Genomic DNA, 14,706 nt, shown 5'->3' on the forward strand with positions numbered 1-14,706 from the left:
TTTAAAAAATTTTCTTTCATTTTTCCATAATTATTCCTCTTGTATGTGTTGCTTCTGTAAGCCTGAGACCTGTGATATTTTATCTTCTTACTAGTCTTATTTTTTTTTTTTTTTAGTGTTCTCTTTCTCATCCATTACATCATTTTGGTATTTACCTGCATAATTTACCTCCATAGTTACTTTTACATGTAAAAGTCTGTGTCAAATCATTGAAAATTGGCCTCTTTTCACTTTCTTCACAGAATAATTTTTATGATCCTTATTGAAGGATACAACTGCTAATGGTTTTATTTCTTATACCAGAAATAATTTTTCTTGGATTTAAGTGTGTGCAGAATATTTGAAGTTTCTATGAACAGGCTCTTTGGTGCTCAAAACAGTTGTGTATGGTTGTTAAGAAACATGGAAAGGAAAGAACATTAAAATGTTAAAAAAAAAAATAAAAAAATTACACCCAGGGTCTCATTACCTAATAACTTGGTATTGCTTTATTATTCTGAGTCTTTTAATAGATACCCATTTATTAACACTCAGTGGTGATATCTGGATACACAGTGCAACTTGTAAAAACACCTAACTTTATGTCTTGAATGCTTGCTGGTGATCATAACAGGCAAAGCAATTACTGTTTTTATTGAGTCTCTATTTATATATTTATTGCCAAAAACTAGTGGTGTAATAGGAAGATAATCTTTGAGCCTGGTCATTGGTCAATATTCACAAGGAATTTTGAATTCCATGTCAGGGAGATAACATCACCAATGAAGATAGGTAGAAGGCTTTATGTTCACAAACAGATCAGTATATGTAGGTTCATAATTCATACATTGCCAGTTATTCATTGCCATTAGGTATTGACATACATTTGGTCAACTTTCAGTATTTCTATCATAAAATTGGATGAAAATCCAGACTAATAAACCTGGATGGGTTTCCCTCTTCACTTTTTCTTTGAATTTTCATCTAGCTTCTTTCACAATTTTAAAAAAAAAAAAAAAAAAAAAAAAAAAATTAAGTGGGCACCTGTGAAAAAGCCAACACAGTGGCTTTGGTTTAAATAATGAGAATATCAACTTGGCTCTTCCAGTTGGTGATGACACAGCCTTTAACTTAATATCAATTGTCCATCAGTTAGAGGAACACTTAATAAAACTGTTTCCTTAAGCAGCTTCTACAAAAAGTGATTTGTCATTAAAAAAAAATATGCCACTGTATTTAATATGTTGAATGAAATTATATAAGCAAACTTAGCTTTCAATATCTGTTCTTTCTAAGACTTTTATTTCAAAATCCTGTGTTCCCCCAGACCTCACTGCCTGGTGCTCAAGTTATTTGATCCTGAGGGAACCAAATTGCAAGCATAAGACCAAGCTTTACCTACAGTATACCTATCTTTGATAGGAGAAATCAACATTGAGTTCTGAGCCCTAATTTGGGTTTTTCTTTAAATGCTTTTGAATATCAGATCTGAAACTGATGGTACTGAAATGTGTTAATAATATTAAAGATTCTGTGCTTTTTGATCAAGTGTGAGGTATCCGAGGAAGCAAAAAGTCAAGTACAACATTCTTTACCCTGATTTTAATTAGATCATTAGGAATTTAAGGCTCTGTTGGCTGAATTATGCTGCAGCTCCTCAGTCTTAGCTATTTAGTTTATTTAAATTATATTTCAAATGAGACATTGCAAAGGAGGGTTTTAGGAAATTTTCTGAGTGAGAATAAAGGGCAATGCTTCAGACAGCATGATGTCTTTTTAGAATGACTTAGGTTTTATTTGTCTTGCGTTCAGACACATGAATGTAGTTTATAGAAACATCATCAGTACTAGACTGCTGCATGTTCTGTGTCTAACAATTGCTCCTTGAGGCTTTGGAGAACATCATTCCTGCCCTATGGTGAACACACACAGAGCCAGGAAGCCTGCTTTGCTTCCAACCTGAGACCAAAAGTCACCTGGAATTTCTAATAAATTATTTGTCAGACTTTGGGAAGCTCCAATCCTATTTCTTCGCTAATAATATATTAGCGAAGAAATGCAAAGAACTCAGGAATCAGTGATTGGTGTTCTCCATATATGGTTACTGGGGCAAAAGTGTCAGTCTTACCACTTCTGGGATCTCTATTACTAAAATACGGGTTAAAGTGTGGTGAGTCCATCATTCTACCTTCTGGACTGGATTATTAGCTAACAAACTTCCATCATATGTTTCCAATTGTGATCTCTAAAAATTAGGTGCATTCTCCTTCTGCATTTTCAGTGAAATGTTAAAATATATTCAGGATACTTTCAGACCTCAGTATTTTATTGTGTTGTATCCCAGTTAATAGATTAGTGATTTAGGTCTAGAATATTCGATGCATAGTCCTTATAGATAATACATTTCCCTGTATTTGCCCTTGGTAGTATATGGTCATATTATCATAGCATTATTCTTCTAAAGAATGAGAACAGTAAAGTTGTAAACTGCAATGCACACTATTGTCACTTAAAAATAAATGAAAACTCCACTAAGTAAAATAAAACCGAACAGCAACAACAAAAAAAGTAATCAACCCTGAAACATTTGGAATAACTAGAAGAAGAAAGGCCTTGTTTTGTTAGGAGAGTTGTCAATGAGATTAAGAACTCACTCTGGATTTCAAGGATTATTTTGTTTTAGCATTATAGTGATTTGATCCTTTTTCTTTGGTGGGGTTCCTGAGGAGTCCTGAAGAGGTTTTCTGACAGGGAAAGAGAAAGACAAACTATTTTTCATTGTTCAGTCCTGGCTGTTATGTAAATCAAAACAGTATATTTTTTTAGTGCCTAATGTAGGTGAGGATGTGTTCTAGCTTCCTGGGATACATCAGTGAATAGACAGGTGCAGCTCTCAGTTCCCATGGGGCTGACATTCTAGAAGGGATGGGGCAGAAAATATACAATAAACTTCCTATCAAGTCAATTATAGAGAAGGTCTGAAGGTGATAAGTGCTATGGGAAAAGATAGAGCAAGATAAAGGAAATCAGGAGGGTTGCCATTTATATGGAGGGGTTGGAGTGGTTCTTACTGAGAAGATATCTTTTGAAACAAAGGCAGGAGTCAGTCAGGTAGAAATCTGGAGTCAGAGTCCAAGCAGAATTAAAAGCTCTGCAATGGGAGATGCCCATGGGTTGTAGAATACACAGGCACTAGGGGGACAAGTAGGGGGGAAACGGGGAGTAAATTTGAGGGGTTCAGCAAAGAATGAATGATCTGAATTATCTTTTAAAAACATTCTTCTGGCTGCTGTATTCAGGACAATTGCTGGAGCCTAAGAGGCAAAGTAGTGAGATTAATTATGAGGTTCTTATACTTACTTATCAAGCAAAATATCATTACTTGAATCAGGGCAGTTGCAGTGGAATTTGGGTATATTCGGAAGAGAAGGCCAACAGGATTTCTTGACAAATTGGTTTGAAAAAGGGAGTGGGTCAGGGATGAATCCAGACACCTTGGTCTGGCTACCTAGAAGAATAAAGTTACTTGAGTGAGGGCAGAGCTCCGAGAGCAGGTTTGAATGGTGTGGGGTCTTAGGGGCTCAGTTTTGGATATGTGTCGTTTAAAACGACGATTAGACTTCCAAGTATAGAGGTGCCAGGTGGACATATGGAACTGTATCTAAACATCTGTAATCTGTGGACTAACTGAGAACCTCAGAAGTTAATAGATTCTTGCAAAGGATCTTTGCAGCAAGGCGTCTGATTCCATGGTTGAAATAATCTTTGCTGAAGCCAAGTGAATTTATTTGCTTATAAGCGTGTAAAGCTCTGCACATATTTTATCAGGCAAAGATATCGTACCTAGGAGATTGATCTTTAACATTGAATAAAATGCCCATGGCCCATCCGATGGAGCAGAGGCAGAGGGGTGAAATTATGGTTGTTCTTATCAGAGCTGAGGCAGTGTGTATTAGACAAATGGAAAACAACCACAAACAAACATTAAAAAAAAAAAAAACATAACAAAACAAGCAACCTTCTACCTTAGATTGGTGCCAGCTCTCCAACCCCCACAGGCTTAACAGTAAATGATGTATTTTTTTTTTCTGTATTGCATAGCATTAAACTCTAGGATAAATATGCTAAACTCTTCACTGACTATACATCCTTGTCAACCCCTGAATTCAGGTAAAAATCAAGAAATTAGTCTTATAAAAAGTGTGATATTATTGAAAAAAGTTAAAACAACAGATATTTAAGACTAACATTGCTCACTATCCCATCATCACAATTATTTCATTTTAAAAATGTTACCTTCAACTATTGACCATATGCATATTTAATAATTGGATTTTGCAATGATTCTGGATAGACTCGTATGCTCTACATTTTCATTTAACATTATAACATGTGAATTTTTTGTCTTTTGGTTTTTTTTTTGGGTTGTGTTTTGTTTTAAAATATCTCCACTTCAATCCCTTCCACTTTCCAAGATAACCAGTGTTAAGGCCCTTATGATTAGCCTTTTATCCCTTTACGCATGATGTTAGGTATATCTTAAGAAGACATCTAAAAGGTTTTTCTAAACAATGGGATTTGACCATTTCTAGATTCATTGACTTACTCTTTTGCTAATATAACAAACTCTCTAGTCCCTTTGCCAACATGACCAGCCTGTATTGGACATACCAAAATTCCTCTTAAATACGGACTATAGAATGGAAACACTTGTCTAAATGAGGCCTAACAAAGAAAAATTCATTAATTTGACCAGTAGTTTTTTAAGTACTTTGTTCTAGATTCAAAACTAGGTGCTAGAAAAATAATAATGAGTAAAACAGATGCGGATACTGACCTCATGGAACTTAGGCGATATCACAAATGTGAATATTAACAAATAAATCTAAAAATGAAGACAAATGATAAGCACACAAAAAAGTGCTTATTTCAGTGGGTGATTTAAGAGATATTTCCAGGTTTTTAATGGTGCTGTATTCAATCTCACATGAATTAAGAGAATCATGTGTTGGTCATTGAGGTTTTTGAATCTTGGTAGGCGGGCCTGTAAATGTCAGATTTGTGCATTGATGGCACAAGGTGATACAGAAAGTCCTCCACTGTGAACAAATTAGTCCTGAAAGAGTCTTCCTTTCTGAAAGTGAGAGTGAGATCACACAGCCACCTCCTACTACTGTACAATGGTGGTGGCAGTGTTAGATGAATGTGTCTCCCTGCTAAGTTTTCTGGCATTAAGTGCTCAGCATGTTAAAGCTTTGTACCTCCCCAATCAATGCAGAAGGTGTCCATGTGACAGGTCAATTCTAGTCTCTATATTTCAGCCACTGCTGCCACAGTTAAGGTTGGGTCTCTCACCAGGGTAGAATTCATTGGGGGAATTTGACTTGAAAGGTGGAAGCTGATGCCTGAAAACAGAGTGTCTGAATATATTTCACCCCCCGAATGTCTAGATGCTCCTTCCGTCAGTGCTGGATTCCTTGTTAACAGAACAACGCAAACGCGTATCTCCTTTCGTTTAGGGTGACAGATACGTGTGGAGGCCTGAAAGAGAGGGGGAGGGGAAGTGTTTCTTTACCCTCCCCCAGTATCCACAGGGCCTAGGAGATAGTGGTTCAAAAAACCACTCACAGAAGCAGTGGTTGAATCAGTGGCATATATTATCACAGAAGCAGCAGTTACGTTAACTTAGGATGATTCACAAGAATGGATGAAACATCTGAATTTTTTTTTCCCCTTTAGGCATTCAGTTAGACTGCTTTTCTGACATCAGAAGTACAGAGAATGGTTAAGTCAGGGGCTGCTGGGGTAGTAATTCTAGGCAGGAAATTATACTATATCCTTATGCGGTGACGTAGGAGGGACTTGTGAACTGGCCAATCATGATTGCTGCCTCCAGAGACCTGGCTCCAATTTACAATATAATCATATCTAGAAAATGACCCTTGAGGGAAAGCTAAGTTCCTTTACCTCCACTTGTATGAAATAAGCATGGTTATCATCAATCACCAAGACATCAGTGTCAAGCTCCCTGTCAGATGCCTATTAAGGGGGGAAAAATGAAAGAAAAAAAATGAAGGAAAACAACAACTGCAACCCCAAAGAACTTCTCTATTGTATTTTTGTCAGAACCCCCCAAAAAATCCACAGCCTGGTGTTAGCTGAGCTCTCTGAATAGGCTGCCACTGAGGCTGGCCAGTTACTCCAGCCAGAATCTCAAGAGTTATTCTTATTTTCTCCCTTTTCTGTACTCTGCCCCAATCTATCAGTAAGTTGCATCACTTATCTTCCAAAAGATATCTGCAGTCCCTTTATTTTCTCCATCCCACTACCAAACCTTTCTTGTAGGCACCATCTCAACTTCCTGTGACTGCAGCAGCTTCCTAACTGGTTTCCCAGCTCTCATGCTGGCACTGTGGAAGGTCACTCTTCACATCACAGAAAAGCAGACTTCTTCAAAGGGAAACTGGAACACATCACTCCCCTGCTTAGGTGCTGTGAAGGCTTCCCACTGAACTTGCAGTGGAATGCATACCACATCTTTCGAGGCCCTGCATGATTCGACTCCTACTACTCATCTGGCTGGTTGTTGAGTAATTTTACTCTTTGCTTATCAGTCCAAGAGTACTCTCTGTTAGTTCCTTGAACACACCTCTCTCCCTCCTGCCTAAGGATCATAGCAAATGTCCTTTGGTCTGTTTGGAATATTCTTCTCTGGACTCTGCATAACTCTCTCTTCCTCTGTCTTTCAGATTTCAATGGAATGTCACTTTATTTTGAGGCATTCCTGAGCCCTGGTATCAAAATGGGTCTTCCTGCCATTCTCTACCTTGTTTGCATCTTTCTGTTTGTTTGCTCCCTTTACATAATTTATCATCAACAAATCATTTTCTTTTTGTTTATCTACTCTTCTTTTGGTTGTTCTCCCACACTAGAACCTACATTTTGTGATATCAGGGACCATGTCTGTCTTGTTCAGTGGTGTTTCCCCAAAGCACCTAGCCCAGTGCCTGAACACAGTGAGTGTTCAGTAAATATTTATTGAAAGACTAAGTCAGGAGTAGAGATTTTTTGTGCTCTTATTGACAGATGGAGCCAGATAGAACTAATTTAATGGAATGCTTCTATGAGAAAGCAGGGCAGTACTGTATCCTACCTCAGAATCTATGGCAGTATCCTTGGATAGATTCTTTTGCAGATACACATGTCCTCCGTGTTTGGCCAGTCTCTGGATAGGTAGCGCCAGTGTGGTGCGATTTGGGCAAAAGGTCATCCCAGTGCTCTCAAAGTCTCTCTATGGCTTAATTGCCATGAGCTTATTCCAACAAGAGCTAAAATGTATCAGGGACACACTGTGTGCCTGTCACCAGGCCAAGCACTTTCCATCCCTCATTTCATTCCTGTAACAGTCCTTTGGGGCTGATATTATTTTATTATCACCATCTTCAATGGAAGAAGCTTAGGCTGGCAGAGGTGACACAACTTGCTTACCTGCCAGCTAGCAGAGCCAGGTGGTCTGTCTCCAGTTTTCAATCTCTTAACGACCCCAATAAATATATTTGCTTCAAATAAAATTGTTTTATTTCTTACCGAGGCAAAGATGTGATAGTAATGCTCTAAATTACCAAAATAATATTTTATATAATATCACTGGGTTACTTCCCTCCATGACAGGAGAAATAAGAAATAAGCTCAAGAGAGACAAACTCTGAGAAGCAAAATGCACAGAAAGCAGTGTGGGTGGGAAGATGGGTAGTGGCGAGGCCACTAAGGATGGAGCCCACCCACTTAACAATTTGGCTTCAAGTTTGCCCTTTTGGTGATGAACATAACAATAATAGTGGCTCCTACATCCCAATATTTGTTTCTGGAATACCTTCAGTATACCTTTACTGAAGGATGGAAAACATGATTTGTATATATTTATCCTAGATGTTTTAATGTTTTCAGACTTTAGAGTGAGAGGGAAAAAAAAAATGCAGGACTTTATCTTCTGGCTTATCACATCCTTACTATGTGCTATACATTATGACATGATGTGAGAAGTAGCTCTACGGATTGAACACTATTAAGTAGGTAATTACTACTACGCTTTCTGGTGGTGCCAAGTGGGAACTAGAAGGCTTTATGTAATTTTATATACCAGAGCTCAGATTATTACCCAGTGTGTTATCCCACTTACCCTGCTGCCTCTTGGAACTGTCCACCAAAATACCTTCTGTCTCCCAAATCACAGGAACAGCATGGAGAGTGAGAATAACATGGGCTTTGAAGTCTGACAGACTTTGATTGTCAGTCTTGGTTTCTCCTTCTGCTACCAATGAGATCCTAAGCACAAGTGTAAACTTTTGCTGAGGTTTGGTTTTCTGGTCTATAAAATGGAGATGATCAGAGCCCCAGAGTTGTTATGATGAGAACCAATATGAAATAGCCAATATAAAACCATGCTAGACACAGGAGAGGACATCAAGCTGGAGATCAACCCCATCCCGGTCCCCATTGTTTGCCTTGATGTCTCCGGTGTCATTTGCACAGGGCATCTTGTAGAGTGGCTTCTCCATGGAACCGAGGTCACCGTGGCTTTTTTGCAGTGTGGGAATTGCACAGGGGGACTAACTGACTATTTCTCAATGCTTTAAATGTCATACCGCTTTTATTTTTTTCTAGGCAGTAATTTACCTTTGACAGTAATGGATTATTATTCAGCTTTGATTCATAGCAGGGCTGCCATATAAGGAGAGAGTGGCATATCAATGAGGAGTGCTGCTGTTTTAAATATGGGAAATATTTTCAGTAATTTCCTAATTAGCATGAGTAGGTATAAAAGCCATTTGCCAGGCTCTGGGAGGCACGATCTAATTCCTGTTTTGTGTACGAATGGCTAAATTCCCTCTACAGTAGTGATTCATCCAGCACTTGCTATCTAATGGGAACCAACACTAAACTCATAGAGTTATAACACTGAGCCAAACAAAGTTTGGTCTGAGTACCAAAGTCGATTCAAAGTAGGACCCAAAGAAAGACATTTTAAATCTCAGCCTGAGCTTCTCCTTCTGATATATGTGAAAATGATCTTTCATCTTTCCTGCTTCATGGGAAATTTATGAGGATTTGAATCTAAAAAAAAAACTCTTGGAGTCAAAGTATAATAAAAAAATTACTCTTACGATGACTTGATTGTATTTTGATCCTCATCCCTGACTGGTTTGAGCCATGAGATTAAAGTTAGTGGTGGTCAGAATGTCTGTGATTTGTCACGAGGAAATTGGGTAAATAAATGTGGTTATGTCCATCTCTAAAGCTGGGAAAAATGCAAAGTAAGTAGCCACTTCAGTGAATTAAATATCATTATTGCCCATTTGGAAGTATCACACATTTCCCATTTTCAACTCAATGATGATTACCTGAAATAGTGGGAGAGGCTACCTGGGGCATTAGCATTTTAGGGATTAAAGGACCTTACTTTCTAAGGCCTCCCCTCCTCCTTCAATTGAGCAGTTAAGAAAACCCAGGCTCAGAGATATGAAGTAACTGTCCCCAGGTCATAAAACTAACTGCTCATGAGATTGGACTGAATTTTGAGACCCTTGATAAGGTTCTTGTACTGGACAGTGGCACAATCCCAGGCCTTATCATCCAACCACTGGTCACAACGTTGTAACGAAGATTTAGTGGGTGATTTTTGCTATTTTTGAAGTCTAAGCAATTTCATCTACCTACTCTACCTCTTAGAAGGCAAAGATCATTAGACACTTTGGAACCTCATGGCATTTTGCCCAATGAATATGCCTTTTGGAATTGAGATGATACTTGGCAAAAGTTTCCAGTTGTTTCTTTTGAACTGTTCATTTACCAGAGTCAGCTGAATTGGTGATGTCCATTTCCAGAAACATGATTTTTATGTCATTGCAACTGTAAAGTAAACTTTGCAGCATAGGTTATTCTACCTACTCTAAATTTGTGAGACGTGATACTAGACAGAACCATTGAAGATGTATTCTCAGTTACAATTACATTCAGCTTTATTGTTTTTATGTGTATTTGTGAATATGATTTTTTAATTTCTAGAGTTAATTAACATTGCTTAGTAGAAAGAACGGTGTTTGATATTTACAAACCTTGACTTCACTTAAATATAATACAGTGGATTGGTATCATTTAAACATGGCATAATTACTATAGTCTGTTTTATTCTTAAAATTGTGAATTGGTTGTTATTTATGACCAGAGATTTCCTTGTTTAGCAATTTGACTTAATCTCTTTTGGCAGCCACTGGAAATGTGAGTATAAAGATGTTAAATATTTGTTTTGTTTTGTTAAGGATTTTGGAGACTCGTGGAAGAAAAATTTTCAGATACCAAGGTATCCTTTAAGAACCCAAACTGAAACAAATAGTCAATGATATTGGAGCGAAATGTTTCAAGTGCTTTGTGTAATACTTCAGCTTATATATCAGATAGAGTGGACATGCATTGAATATTTTTGGTGATTCAGAGTCTTCATTATGAACATCATTGCCCTAGGGAATTTAATAAAGAGGGTCCCTCGGGAGTTGTTAAAGTGAGCACTGAGCACTGTTTTTTTGCTTTTTGTTTTTCTTTTTTGATAATCAAAGCGTCCTTAACCCTTTTTAGCTTTCTTCTCCTTCCTTTTCACCCACTCATTGTTCCTTACTTGCATTTAAAAAAATCATCCTATGCTTACACAATGGAGCAGTTACTATTGCTCGCAAATTAAGTACAGCTAGGCTGTGACTATAGGCCTGATTTTGAAGGCATGAATTTTGCAGCATTAGCATCATCCTGATTAGAAGATTACTTTTAGGTTTTCCGATCGGGAAGGAAGAGACAAAAACTCCATCAATGGAGCTTTATTGTCTGGCTGTGCGCAGGTGGGGTGAAGCCAAAGATGGCTACAGCCCAGAACCAGGGGTACAGACTGCGTAACAATTACGAAAGCTTGCCATTTGCTTGTTTACAGATAGTTGAAGAGGCTGAATGAACTTCAGGTAAAGTACTTCTGTGATAGGTATCATCAAGCAAGGATCTCTTTCCAAAAGGTAGTTCTTCATGATCTCCACAGCTTTCTGAAAGTTCACTTAGAGAACTTATTTCATGTATTTTTATTTACCATATGTATTTTTTCAATACATACTTTAAACTGATTCAGGGAGATTTTGCTACTGACATGATGATTAACAAGATAGACTTGAGTTTAAATAATAGGCCTGTGTTTGATAAATTAGATTATCTACTTGACTTATACAAGAGACACCATTATTCAAAGAAACTCCAATTCTAGATCCTTGTATCATGTTTTCCTTCAATTTTGACTAATTTTTGAAAACCAAAGTTTTTATATATTCATTTCCATAAAATAAGGAAGCCGAGCTTTCGTGTTCTTGGTGGCTAATAAGATAGCATATTTAGAATATACTCTAGAAAGTAAAAACTTGAGAAAATGTTTCCTTGCGGGATGAGATCTACCACTTGAAATACTTACTACTTTTGCAGCTTCCAGGATTGGTCTTTAGGAATTGACAACGTGGTACTTTGTGACATGACGTGTCTTTGGCTTGATTTTCTTTTTACCTAGCCTGCCTTATAAGTCTAGTGTTTTAAACTGTGTTTCCTTATTTATTCTACACTCAGATCTCTATTTGCCAGAAACTGACCATCTATCATACCTGTCCATGTGCAATTCTGCCATTAGCTTTTGTAGGAATATTTATTAATTGGATCTCTATTTCCTTAGCCTTTTTTTTTTTTTTTACTCATTGCCTTCTTATCACCCTTGTAACCCTCTAAGATGACAAGAGTCTCGGTCAACTCCCTGTTGTGTGAGGTGAATTGTGGGAGGAAGGAAGAGACACAAACTGTAATAGTGTAACTTTACAGAAGAAAATTTATTGAATTACAAGACTACAAACATTTATCATTAATGATGCGACAGTTTAAAGTAAAGTGGTCTGTCCAGCAGACAAAGGAAAGGAAAAGAAAAACTCAACAAACCAGGGGAAGCCCCCACATCTGATACTATGGGCTGGGGAAGTCCCAGTCTCCAGCCTATCAGTGTCCCAGTTGGCACACGGTCCCAGGCAGAGCGTCCCCTCCTGGGTGAGACCTCCAACCTTCTCTGAGACCTGGGCTGGTATTTATGGCGGATTGTCCAGGAACAGAAGTGCTTTGCTACACATCTCAAGGAATGGCTAATTCCTCAGGACGATCACAAGACTTCCTTATCTTAGTTTCACCAGCACGTCTGCAGAGGGGGATCTTACCCCCTGGCAGAGGTACAAGTGATCTGTTAAATATTACTGAACCCCCCGGGCACTCTGTTAGGCTTCAGTGACTTCCTTTGTTATATGTATCTTCAGTCCTCATTCCCTTGTAGACAGACCGGCACCTGCTAATATGCAAGGCAGCTATCTGCTTATGGTTCATGTTTGTTTGATCTACACATTACACTTTTTACAATTTCTAACACACTCCCTTTTGTAGATGGAATTACGTGAAGCAAGTAGTTGATACATGTTTATTAAATAGTCTCAAATATTTCATTACCTAATTTACTTTATCTGTCATTGTTTCCTGACTGCTGCACTATTTTCTCTCTCTCTCTCTTTTTTGCTCCTTTCCTAGGGCCTAAACATGAGTCTGTATATAATTGCCATTATTTCCTTAAGCAAAGAATGAAATGAAACATATTTCAAATGAAACATAACCATGCTAGTACGTCTTCCCTCAGAGCTAGGGTATTTATTTTTCTCTTCTTTTGTTTGTTTTCTTGTTATTCTAATCATGACAAGATGTAGGTCAGATAAGCATGCACACACACACCCACACACACCCCACACTTTGTCAGTGGAGTGTGCCGCTTCTGTTATAGGGCAGAGGAGGGAGATAGGAAGTTCACTACCAGCATTTTTACCCTTCAACAAGAAGCTAGAGTTGTCCATCACTAGTTGAGAACTCGGAGTCCATCCCTGTGCCCTGAAGCTGTTGTGAGTGCATGTTGAAACTGAACATTTGTTCTTATCCCACACTTTAATTTAATTAACAATTAAGATTTGCTTCAGTGAAGCCTGTGACAAAAATCAATTTGCTTTGTAGTTAGGCATCTGTTTTTGGTCTTGAAAACAGGAAGCTTGCTATCCATCTTACTGTGAGGAAGTGTCTGGGTTGTGTGTGTTATGAAATGCTGTGTCAAAGTGGGTCTGAAAGCCAATTGCTTTAAAACTCAGTAACATCTTCTGTTTTGGGTTCTGTGTTTATAATTTATAAATCTGTTTTTCCAGTTGGAGAAAAATTTAAAGGTGATTTTAGGTTGTGTGGCTCACAAAACAAAAAAAAAGACAAACAGATAAACAGCAAATGCAAACTCACAAGTGGCATTAAACCAAATAGCATTATTGTTACTACAAATATGAAAGAAAAATAAACAGAATGTTATTGAGTTTTTCCATGCTAAGTTTGTTTTGTTGAATACTTATAATGGGTTTATTGGATACTCTATGTTTTCTTTCTTTGAAAATTAAACTATGCCCAAATTTCTGTGAACAAAAGATCCTGCATTTCTAAGTTTTACTAGAATATATGAGGGAGAAAGTTATTAAAAGTGATAGATGAATGTTTCTCTTAAGCAAAGGGAACAGTTGAAAATACTTTGAAGTTATTTTGGCTTCTAGTTATTTTGTTTTCAAATAACTATCATTTGGATATACTAAGTAACCTTTAATTAGTAGTTTGATATCTTTGATAAAGTGAGAGCCCACTGATGAGTCAAGTTCTCTGAATGACCATTCTTGTTTTTTCTGTCTCCCTTATATTTTCTACATATATACAGTTTCCCTTTGGCTGGTTTTCTTTTTCCAGAACTATAAATAAATATACAAGGTATCTTCTTTGTGAGATTATTATCGCTTAGTATCATTAAAAGTTAAATATAAAATTGTGTTGTTCCTTAAACTTTGGCATTTCCTTAGTACAATTCCTGAGCATTTAGTTCAAAATGTTTCTTAAAAAAAGAAACAGTTTATTGAACATGCTATTATTCTCTAATTAACAATATTTTGCATTTTAATAAACATTTATTGATGGACTAGGATTGTTTACCCTAATGACAGGAGTGTGATATTGTGATAGTATGTCTTTCCTAGAACTCCCAGAACCTTTGCTTATTCTACAATATTTTTGTTAGTTTTCAAAATATCCTATGAGAAAGTCAAGTATTATTATATTCATTTTACAGATGGAAAATCAATAATCTACAGAAAGAATTGATTTCCTAAGAATTACAGAGAGTGACCATGATGGAAAGCAGGACTCCCCATTCAACTATTTGCTATTCAAACCATTAGTATACTCTGGCAGAATTCTAATTTGTAAAGCTGTGCCTTGCATAATTTGTGAGTCAGTTATTTGGGATATGCATTCAAGTGCAATTCTTCAGAATAATTTTGACAGATGAGAATTTTGTCCCCATCCATAACATTAAAATTTGTCAGTTATTTTTGTGATTTTAATTCTTCATCTTTCAAGTATTTTATTTCTGTTTTGTAAAAATGGATTTCCCTTGCCCCATTTTAAATGTATTCTCTTACTTTTTTTTTTAAGCTTTTCATTTTAAAAGTCCCAAGAAGAGCCTTAGAAACATAGGTTTTGTATTTTTTTCTACTGTGTATTTCCAATTGCTTTCTCCTCTTTGAGAGAGAGTGTTGGCAGACAGGA

At 37.1% G+C, this 14,706-nt stretch overlaps 1 protein-coding gene across 7 annotated transcripts in view; it reads left to right on the top strand.

The window, feature by feature from the left end:
* UNC5D (unc-5 netrin receptor D) overlaps nucleotides 1-14,706 on the top strand; it is a 536,791-nt gene that overhangs the window by 243,533 nt on the left and 278,552 nt on the right. Inside the window, exon 1 of one of the 7 annotated variants that reach the window (XM_037831357.1) lies at nucleotides 12,899-12,980. The exons of the other annotated variants lie outside the window; for them this stretch is intronic. The gene's annotated coding sequence lies outside the window, so the exon portion shown is untranslated. Of the gene's footprint in view, nucleotides 1-12,898; nucleotides 12,981-14,706 lie in introns of those variants that run through there. 7 annotated transcript variants of the gene reach the window in all.

This window comes from Choloepus didactylus, chromosome 3 (assembly GCF_015220235.1).
Source record: "Choloepus didactylus isolate mChoDid1 chromosome 3, mChoDid1.pri, whole genome shotgun sequence".
Lineage (NCBI taxonomy): Eukaryota > Metazoa > Chordata > Mammalia > Pilosa > Megalonychidae > Choloepus > Choloepus didactylus.